The sequence below is a fragment of the Sinocyclocheilus rhinocerous genome, unplaced genomic scaffold (assembly GCF_001515625.1).
Source record: "Sinocyclocheilus rhinocerous isolate Xijiao unplaced genomic scaffold, SAMN03320098_v1.1 scaffold1333, whole genome shotgun sequence".
Lineage (NCBI taxonomy): Eukaryota > Metazoa > Chordata > Actinopteri > Cypriniformes > Cyprinidae > Sinocyclocheilus > Sinocyclocheilus rhinocerous.
This window is the reverse complement of record NW_015625783.1, coordinates 908,048-919,633: the sequence shown is the minus strand read 5'-3', so window position 1 is coordinate 919,633 and position 11,586 is coordinate 908,048. Positions and strand designations below refer to the sequence as shown.

Genomic DNA, 11,586 nt, shown 5'->3' with positions numbered 1-11,586 from the left:
GCGGCCTTGAGTGAGCAGAGGCCGGGGGATAAAGTGAGGAACGGCCGGCGAGCTGAGTGAGCATAGGCCGGGGGATAAAGTGAGGAACGGCCGGCGGCCTTGAGTGAGCAGAGGCCGGGGGATAAAGTGAGGAACGGCCGGCGGGCTGAGTGAGCAGAGGCGGCGGATTCGACGAAGGAGCGTCCGGAGGGCTTGCAGCAACCACATGTGACGACCCCGGGCTGGACTCTGCTTCGTCCACGGTGAAAGCCGATCCGGTGATCCACAGCACAAAGTTGTAGTATTTCCTCAGCAACCAGCACGGATCAGCTCTAGGCATGACGAAGCAGATATCGTCCTCTTTTGGAAGGCCAAACAAAGTAGTTTCGCTTTCACAACGAATCACACAGCGCATTCACAACATGGCGGCAGCAACAATACTACAGCGAGAATAAAAGTTACGCCTTCTTTCTTTGCGTGAACATTTGGGCGGTGTTATGCAAATCTTCCCACATAGTGATGTAGATATGTGGGGGCGTGTTAGAACGAGCCGTTTTAGGTAGGCGTGGTTGACTCTTAACTTTTATAAAGAATATCTCTTTGGATTTGAGACTTTAGTCTTTGCAACTTTACAGATCTTCTTTATGCACCAAGAGCTTGTAACACTCCAAAGAGAAAGGAAAAATTGAAATCGCATCATATGACCCCTTTAAGGGATAAAATATTTGACTACAGGGGGACTTTAAGAAATCATTTTAACATGCTTATTTGGTGCTCAAGAAACATTTTCTTATTATTAGCAATGTTATGATCAGTTGTGCTGCTTAATATTTTTGTGGAAACTGATAATTGTTTAGAATTCTTTGATAAATAGAAAGTTCAAAAGAAGTTATTTTTTCATATTTATATATATCATTTTTTCATAATATTATGTCTTTTCTGTCAATTTTGAGCAATTTAATTCATCCTTGTTAAATAAAAGTATGTTTTTATATCATTAGGATGACTTTCCATACATGTGTAATACTTTCTATACTGAGCGAATCATATTTTCTATCCTCTAACCCTAACCCTACTATTAAACGTGACACTTAGAGAAAACTTTCTGCATTTTTACATTTTCAAAAAATCGTTTAGTATATTTAATAAGCTGTTTGTCTTGAGTGGCCCAACAAAATGGCCTGTCAATGTTTGTGATTTACTACCTTACTACCTTTGTGGGGACATTTGGACCTCACAATGTAGGTTAAACAAGTACAAACACACACACTTTTCCTACTTCTTCCTTCAGCCCCAGCTATAGTAACTGTAATACTTGAAACACCACTGATTCTGAAAAAAAAAAAAAATGAGGGAAAAAAAATCTTGTCACTTTTATCTTTTCCTGCTTTCTTTCCACAGGTCCATAATATCTGTGGCATCCATAGCATTAAAAGCACCTGTATAAAAATGAACACTGTTCCCTGGCAAATATATTTCCCTTGTAATGAAAGGGGGGGGGGAAAAAAAGACATTTTCATCCTGTTGGATGAGGGTGGCAAGGTTGTGAATTTTCCAATTGAATCCCTCCTTTAGTCCCTCCACTTTTCCTCTTCTCATTTTCATTCGTCATTTTGTACAAACTCATGTAAGAACATCACATGTATTCTAAAATACTAACACCATGTTGTTCAACTTACAGTTGAGGCCAAAGTTTACATCCCCCTGCAAAATGTTAATTATTTTTCCAAAATAAGAAAGATCATACAAAATGCATGTCATTGTTTATTTAGTCTTATTTAGTCTTAGAATAAGATATTTCACATAAAAGATGTTTACATATAGTCCACAAGAGAAAATAATGCATTAAGAGATAACTTTTTGAATTTGAAGATCAGGGTAAATTTAACTTATTTTGTCTACTGGGAAACATGAAACTATCTTCTGTAGCCTCTGAAGTGCAGTACTAAATTAAAATGAATGAAAAAATATATTTATGCAAAATAAGAAAAATGTACACATCTCCATTCTGTTCAATAGGCTCTTAATGCATGTTTTTTCCTTCTGGAGCATCAGTGAGCGTTTGAACCTTCTGTAATAGTTGCATATGAGTCCCTCAGTTGTCCTCAGTGTGAAAAGATGGATCTCAAAATCATACAGTCATTGTTGAAAGGGTTCAAATACACAAAAATGCTGGAAAACCACAGAATTTGTGGGACCTGAAGGATTTTTCTGAAGAACAGCAGGCAGTTTAACTGTTCGGGACAAACAAGGGACTCATGAACAACTATCACTAAACAAAAAACACAGCTGTGGATCATTCAGCTAACAACACAGTATTTAGAATCAAGGGGATGTAAACTTTTGAACTGGGTCATTTTTATAAATTCAAATTTTCTCTTGTGGACTATATGTAAACATCTTTTATGTGAAATATCTTATTCAGGTCAGTAGTAAATAAATAATAACATGCATTTTGTATGATCCTTCTTATTTTGGTAAAATAATTAACATTTTGCAGATTCTGAAATGTAAACTTTTGACCTCAGCTTTTGTAGAGGACGATATCCGCTTCATCATGCCTAGAGCTGATCCGTGCTGGTCGCTGAGGAAATACATCAACTAATTAAAATATACTTTGATTAAAAAAATCCATACTTAATATATACAATGATTTGAATACATCTTTTTTATGAGTATGTTTTAAATGTCTGAATATAATAACATAATTCATTGACATTTTTTTAAATAAAACCTTAAATACTTCAGCAAAATCAATCTTTTATTATTTCATAACAGAACTGCATAGCTTCTCTATTTAATATTTAAAAAGGTTTTGCCCATCAAAGTCATGTGGTGCAACACAAAGCAGGAAATGATATCATGCAGACTTTGTGTTTAGGTCTTAAAATATTAGATTATTTTAACTTCTTTGACAAGGCATAAAGACTTAACCCTCAAAAAATTTAATTATATTTAGTTTATAATTGATGTTTATAAATATATATTATCCTTAATTATATTTAAGAAAAGTTTATTTTTAACGTTTATTAAGATGTGTACATTAGTTAAAACGATGTAAGTAAAATATGTTATTACTTCTTACTTGGTGGATCACCAACTGTGTCAACAGATTTAAAATGTTCTTGAAAATAGTACAAAAAATCTAAACCAACATGAATACAAACAGCTTTTTATTTATCGTGGACACTCTTGTATATCATTGATATTTTTGCAAACATCTGCCAAAGTTATAATCAATATCATATGGTACTGTTAAGAGGTCACAATCGGAATTTGGGGTCTAAACGGGGCACCACCATCCACTGGGTGCAAATGCTGGGCGAGCGGATCAACTGCAGTCCAACTGCAGAAGCATTGATTGGTAGAAGCCATGGCAGCCTGCAATCTCCCTCTAACCGTTTCCAAATGTAGGCTGTGAGTCCAGGGAGTAATCAGCCCGCTTCAAACACAGAGCCCTTTGACTGCACACAAACCTGGCCTGTCCGGATGCCTAACAGACCTCCTGCTCCACCACTGGCATGCCGACTGGGATTGACTCTGTGTGTGTGTGAGACTGAGTTAACGTCTGAGTATGCATCTGTGTTTCAGCGTGTACACGTGTCCATGTATGATCTCACGTTGAACATCTCTGAATGGAGCACAGTTATTCAGGAACTTCACATCATGTAGCGTTTTGTATCCAATGGCTAAGCGCTAGAGGGGCAGGGAATGCCAGGAAGCTCCAGCGCTGTGATCGGCAGCCAGGAATCAACCCAGCCTCTTTACGGAGGCAACCACAAAGTCTATACGCCCAAAACACAGCCCAAAAAACAAGCTTTTAGCTGTTGGATCATCCAACTTTAACCTCCATCTTGAGTCAGGTCTGAGAAACGACTATATCTGTATCTCTTGAAAACATTCCAGTACCAACAGGAAAATGCTAGACAACTAAAACAATTCGGTCAAAACAAGTTGTCTCAATGGAGACAGGTGATCACTCCATAGCTCAACTCCAGATCTGAACACTGGCATCACCACATCAAATCATTTTCCTGCCCTCCACCAGCCTCGCACGCTTTCCCCTCCGCAGCCCTGTCACCGCATCCATCAGTCTGTCAGTTCATCACTCCACCCTGGGCGATCTGACTCAACCTGCCTGCAACTCGTTTCTCTTCAGCGATTCCCACCTGCATCACGTCTCACCGCCAGACATCTGAAGAAGCATCCTGGAACACCACATCATTTTCTGCCATATGCCCTTGCATCAAACATACAACACAGTGATGGCAATAAATAATTCCACTGATTTTAACAATTCATTTGTATTTTGAAACATACCTAGTTCCAATTAAGGCTATTATCATTAACTAAAACTATTACAAAGACTGTAAGAGGAAAAATAATTTAATTTCTAAAATAAAAATGGGAGCCTGCAAAAAAAAATAACAAAAAAAGGAAAATATAAATATGCACTACAATATGAATGAAAACAAAAGGTAAATACAGAGAAAATGGGGACGTCGGAACCAACTAACCCCAGCTGGCTTATGACATTTAGGGACAGCTACATCTGACACCATTACAACAAAGCCTTCCTGTAGCTCAAATGTGAACTTTGAATGCAATGTAACTCACTTTGGACAAAAGTGTCAAGACAAATGCATAAATGTAAATGTAAATCAACATGCAACAACGTCGTCCCACCAAAAATATGGTGCACATGATCTTAGAGAAACAATGTGAAGACAATGTGAATTAAGTTCAAATCTTGTTTGGTTGATCCAAACAGCCTCAAATATCTGAAGGATTCTATTCCATGAACTTTGCAAAACCTGGCAAAACCAGTAAATAACTGCTCTCCATCCAGTGTAAGCAATCTGATAAGCTCTGAGTAGATCTAGTCAACCCTCTACGGACACCTTGGCAATTGAATCGCCATTGGCTAGTACATTTTTTAGTTTACTCGCCAGACTGATATACCATATATGCATGTGTGTGTGTGTTTTAAATATACAGGTGCGTTGCACATCCATTCAGATGAACTGAAAAACAGCACAGATCGCTTGACGGGGAGTGAAACTCTGAAGCGCTCAGTCAGTGTGTTCGGCGAGTGAAAATATATCTGTGCTAAACTTATACTTAGCGTCCAACTCACACACTGGCGAGTAAAATCTGAGAATTTATTAGCCAGTGGCTAATATTAGACATAATTTAGTCGCCCAGAGTGAAGATTAGTCGCATATGCGAGTGATTTACTCGCAATGTAGAGGGTTGCTAGTCCATACTGCAGAATCATAAATGCCCCCGAGATGCAGAGAGTGATGATAGTTACAATTTACTGCTGAATATAGCAGTAATGGCACATTTATTGAACAATCACTGCCAGTAGGTGTGTTTTTTCAATTTTCTGACACTGATACTATTGTTTGTTTGTTTTTTGTGTCTACAGTGCAGTTTCCGATAAAATATTGTTTCACCAAACAGACAGAACAATTTGTGGTGCTGTGGGAAAAGGTAAAACTACAACTAAAATGAAACTATATGAAAACCATAAAATCAAATTTTTACTAAAATCACAAAAAAGCGACAGACTATTAATGTACTATTAAAATGAATACAAAAAAAACTAAAATACAAAAAAGCTAATGAAAATTTTATGTTAAATAAAAAACAATAAATGAGTTCAAATACATGTTACATTGTTAAAAACAAGACTGTTTGCATTGTAGAAATACATCGGATAAATGCAATTTAAGCTATCCCAGGTTCGCAAGTGGTAAAGCACTTGCATCAAGAAAAATAAATTACTAAATTTCCCTCAGTTTCTGAAAATGAATGAAAACAATGTGGGCTATGACTTTAATGTTCATTTTGTGTGGTTAATTACAAAGAAAAAAAATGACACAATTAATCACATCCTCTGACCCGTACATAAGTTCCGCAATACAAGCTTCAAGTACCACAATCACATTTTTGTGAGAGATTATATCCTGTACTGTTCCTTCTCAACTGCTGTATCCAACGGATCACAGTCTGACCCTCCAGTTGAAAATGAATGACCCTAAATCGCTTTGAATTCACTGTCAGTGTGAATGCCCCTTAAGCGAACTACAGGCAACTCTCTGCGCCAGACCACACCGAACAGATGGACGACGATAGACAGAATGGCGAAAAGGCAAAAAAATCTTGAGACACACTTTGTGTTTTGTTTTTTTGTCATTGTGCGTATGACATTTAAAGCTGACAACTTTAAACTTCATACAGCATCTTAAAAACCCAGCGCTCAAGGCAAGAGACGACACAATGGCCAACAATGTCCACAAAAGTCCTGTTTTCTTTCTTTTCTGCTGACATTCACAAGCAACTCAGAGGCTCCGTTATGAAATCCTTTCGGTTTTTTTTGTCAATTTAGTCAATCTCTCTTTCATCCGGTCTTCTTTAACTTTCAATTCCATGTTTCAGTATGCCCTACTCATCCTTCTCTATTTCCTGTTCATATGAAGACACATCACTCTGTCATACCTTCTCTTTAAGACTCTGCATCTCTGTCACTCTTTCAGATCTCCATAAAATAGATTTAGATCACTTTAAGCTTTGTATTTTCCACAAGTGAGTAACTTTTCCACACCCACCTTTGCTTCCTAATAACATACAACCACAATTCACACTGCGAACACATCCACTGACAGCTTCCACAAACATACCTCCCACCCAGACATACACCACTACTATTACTCATGACAAGACATAGGCTTCTTTGTTAATGTGTCAAGGAACACCAACAGTTTCTGTTGCCTCAGCAAAGCATGCCAAAAACATCACATTACACACATGCACACATCCTCAACACACTGTGAACACAAATAGGAGACACACTGCTGCATGCATGATTTGGCCTGAATGCTTATATATGGTCTCATTTCAGTAGCTAATTGCAAACTTGACTCACCAGAAAACCAAATTAGCTCATTTATAGCTTCATACAATATAAGCATACAACAGAGCAATTCTTTATTCTTCTGCAGCAAGAATCTACTGGAGTGTGTTCTCATTTTCTTACCTGCTACACAGACATTCATGCATACAAACTTACTAGACTTTTTCCTAATTTTTCACAAGAGATCTGACTCCGCCCATTAAAGGGACGGTTCACCTAAAACTTGTGTCATTATTTACTCACCCCCATGTTTTTTTCTTTTTTCTGTGGAACAAAAAAGAAGATTTTTCGATATGAACAAAATCTTATATCGGGAGTTATTTTTGCTGGAAATAAGGTTGCAACAAGCGGCTGTTATTAAAACAAAAGTTATTCATTTAAGATCAGTGAGTGATTTTCTGCTTTTCCATTCTTGTTTGATTAACATTAAGGACACAGACAGCAGCAGGTATATTAGGCTGCTATCACTAAGACCTAACGTACGGATTTAATATATCTGGACCCCATTGACTTTCATCGTATAAACAGTAGAAACATTCTTCAAAATACCTCTTTTGTGTTCTTCAGAAGAACGAAAGTCATACAGAACTGGAAACAACATGAGGTTAAGTAAATGATAGCATTTTCATTTGTGGGTGAAGTATCCCTTAAATAAGATGAAACATGCCCTGGGTCTATTAACGTGCATGTTCACTATTTCCATATTACTGTGTGAGACTTTTTATTACAAAATATAATTTCCAGCATCACACTATAATTGCTTTGGTCTAATTACGTTACTCTCAATTCCAGGAGTGAACACAAAGCACTCACTGTCTATGGTAAAACAACCCAGTGTATGAGAGGAAGTGAGGCACATGGTGAGAAAAAAGCAGGTGGAGGAGTGATACAAAATGAAATGGTGTGCATTCCTTCAAAAGAAAGAGTCAGTAGCTTTAGTCTGGACAAGATTGTACTTGCCTCTCTCAATGAATGTCACATAGAGAGAGAGAGAAAGAGTGAGAGAGAAAGAGAGAGGCAAGCAATGTCAGAACAGGAAAAGGAAGTGGTAAGGCACCCCCATTGCTTCAGTTATTATCCAACCCAATGACAAATCTGGGAGCAAAGACTCTTAATACTTCACACTAACTAGGTTGCATGATATACAGGTACTACGATAGTATCACAATGCCTAAGCCTCAAAATACCAGCAGTGCCACAGTACATTACAAAAGTAATGTGATGCATGTACTGCATGAGAATATACTACCATGGATCACATACAGTACTCCATGGCATGTATTATTTGAGTCCAGTGTTTCACGAGCCAATCACACAAGATGCAATATGGAGTGCAACAGGGTGGGAAAAAATTTGAGAATTTGACAGACAGAGTGGCCAAACATCTGTACATAAGCCAACCATTCAAAAAATAGCTCAAGAGAAACAACAATGTGAAAGCGAACCAAACGAGCACCACCAGTGATGAGTTCTGTAAATTTTTGAGAAGTTTGGGTTAATAATTATTACAGCAGAACAGCCTCTGCAATAACACAATAAAAGAGGTATCAAGATACTACTTGGTATTGTGCCAAGTGTGTTTTTCATACGTTACCATTCAAATTGTTTAGATCAGGTGACACTAAAGACTGGAGTAATGGTAGCTGAAAATTCAGCTTTGTCATCACAGGAATATATTTAAAAACGATTTAAAAATATAAAACAGAAAATCACAGCATTATTTCACAATGCTAATGTCTTCAGTTTCCATTAAACATATGCAGCCTTGTTGAAAATAAGAGTCTTCTTTCAAACACATTTAAAAACCTTACCAACCCCAAATTTTGAACGGAAGTGTATTCTAAAAATTATGATTGTGCAAATGGAAAGAGGATGATCGAACAGATTCAAAATTAGCACACTTGCTTTCGAGAATTTTTCCTACAAACAAGCTTGAATCATACAGCTCATGTACATGGCCAATCCAACTGGCTTCGTGACAGGCTATTCATTCCAGCTTTTCCACTGAACTACAGTAAGCAGGAATCTCTTTGTAATGGGTTGTACCATCTAAAGCCATAAATGCCTGAAGCTCTTCATTGTTGACCTAAACCTGTTTGCATCTCGGCGACTTTGTATCGTCTTCCTGTTTTTCCATTATGATCTACAGTTATGTAAAACCTCAAAAAGCTACAAGTATAACAATGCTTGTGGCCTTTCCATGTGTCAGTCCTCCTACATAACAGAATAATCTGAACTGTAATGACCTCTTAAAGGATTATACATTTTGACAGTGGTGCGTTTTAATGCAAATAAGCTCAATAATATGAATAATTTTTCAAAATGCAAGGAAACAAGAAATAAGAATGTTTACATACAACACTAAGATGCAAACAGAGTACCACCAGCTGACAGAGGAATACAGGCAGGTTAACTGATGACTGCAATTTCTCTTCAAATGCATCCAATAAATATGAACAAAGCTCACTTCATGAAGGTTAAACTAATCTAATCCCAGTTCACTCTAGCTGTCAGACAGTCATAGCTAAGAACTACATCAAGACTAACGATGCTTCTTAAGTGCTCCTCGCCCAAAATTATAATGGACTACGGTGGTTTTCTACACAACAAATTACCTGGAAGCCAAACATAAAATGTAAACAATGGCCTACATCAATTTACCTTGACATTCGCTTATATAACTAAGTATACTACAAAAACAAACTAAGCCTGAAGTTAAAGCTACTTTATGTATGGACAAACACAAGGGGGCTACAATTTGTACTCAGTTTATTAAAGCATATCAATAAAATTCATAATAAACCCTATTTTTTTCTGCCTGCCAGGGGTTATTATAAATGTATCAAGCATTACACAGCAGGCAGTTTCAGGCTCAAATTTAATTGGCTGAGCAGTGTTTCAAGAGTGTAGTTATTTAAAATAACAGCACAGGGACGCAGACCCAAGTATGTAAGAATGCAAGGAGCAGTGTGATTTTGCTTGCCTCCAGTGTTGCCAACTGCTTTCAATTGAAAGTAGCTAAATGTCACTAGATGACATCACAATGGCAAATTCACTGATCTATATAAAGATGAACGTTGATCAGTGGGCAAGATGAGAACTTGGATAAGGTTTGTCCAAGAAGTTGCTATATTTGTCCCTAAACTTTTGAAAAAAGTCTCAAAAGGGGCGGGGAAGTCGCTAAATCTAGCTACAAAGTAGCTAAATTGGCAACACTGCTTGCCTCAATTAGCAGGTTTTTAAAGGTCACTGCGCCTGTGCTTTCTCTTCACCTGGGTTTCTCTCAGTGAGTGCAAAATGCAAAACACGGGATGGAATTAAGGCCAAGGATTACAGAAGGCTTGGATCGAGAAGAGAAAATATTCTCCGCTCATAAATAGTGATCCAGACCAGGCTTTCATTTTGCTTGCAAACTTGTAAAAACTGTTGCCCTGGTTTCTTTTGGAACTATTTATTTTTTTAGTACAAGAAATATAACTGGCTACTTTCACCTGAAGAGAACTTACTACATACTAATCTACCTGTGTACTAACTGTATTAAGAAAGCAATATCATAATCACAATTGGGAGGAATTTTAGCCGTGCTAATATGCAGTAGGCTACAACAGAACTTTCTCTATATTGCTTAAATATTAATAGAATTCATAAAAAACGTTACCTGACAGGCCTTACACTTCTATTAAGAATTACAATTGATATAATTAGCTTATTATAAATCGATGAAATTATTTAGTGTAGAGCTAACATCCTGTCATTGCTTATCAAAACTGAAATATCAATAACAACGCAAACGGCGGTTATGTTGACATTGTTCTTGTATGGACTGCAGTCCTTATATCGTGTCGATTCATTTCAAGTAAAACTGTTCAGCTGTCACAGGGCGATTTAATTTCAAAACACATCACGAAGAAGCTCGATTCGAATATTATCTTCGCTCTCTGTTGAAAAATAGAGGCGCGGGTCGACGGAAATAACAGGAATGCTGGCAAAGGTTACACTGTAGCCAAACACAACATTCCTCTCGCTGAGCAAAGACAAATTGGCAGGATCGGATCACTCGCCGATCATGCTAATCAAGCATGCGAATGCTCCCTCTGATGACAAATCACATCGAGCACCAAAAAATCAAAATCGTAACAGACAACCTAAACCACATGTTTACGCTTAAAACTTACCTCCTAAAAGGTGAGACGAAGTGACAAGCGCCTCTGAAGGCTTCCTGTTCTAAAGTTGTCGTATGCCGTTGGAAAAAAACATTGTACGCGGAAGTGGAGACCAATTCAAGCGCGCGACGTTTGACAGCAGATATAAAAGCAGGAATAAATCATTCCTCTTTATGTACGGATGATCATTAAATATGTTCAGCGAACCCCGAGTGCACTCGACTGAAAACTATGTTTTTTTCCGTTTGAGACATAACTTTTTGCCGTCTACTGCCTTCCTGTGACTTGCGACCACCAGAGGCCGAAATATGTCCAAAGACCGTTTCATGTATCCCCGTATGGTTCCGTTTTAGTGTTACACTAAATGTGTTCCCCTTCGTTTGTATGGCTCTCAGGGCTCTTGAACGCGTGTTCAGGGACACTACGGCCCCCCGTGGCATTACTATACACATATTCACGATTTATTTATGTGCCCGTGCCAGGTCTGTGTTTGGATGTAGAAATGTATATTACGTGAAACTCCAC

At 37.8% G+C, this 11,586-nt stretch overlaps 1 protein-coding gene across 2 annotated transcripts in view; it reads right to left on the bottom strand.

The window, feature by feature from the left end:
• Positions 1–11,392, bottom strand: part of LOC107706396 (rho guanine nucleotide exchange factor 1-like) — a 46,445-nt gene extending 35,053 nt beyond the window's left edge. For both annotated transcript variants that reach the window (XM_016510106.1, XM_016510136.1), the window contains exon 1: positions 11,074–11,392. The gene's annotated coding sequence lies outside the window, so the exon portion shown is untranslated. The remainder of the gene's footprint in view (positions 1–11,073) is intronic.
• Positions 11,393–11,586: the final 194 nt, after the last annotated feature.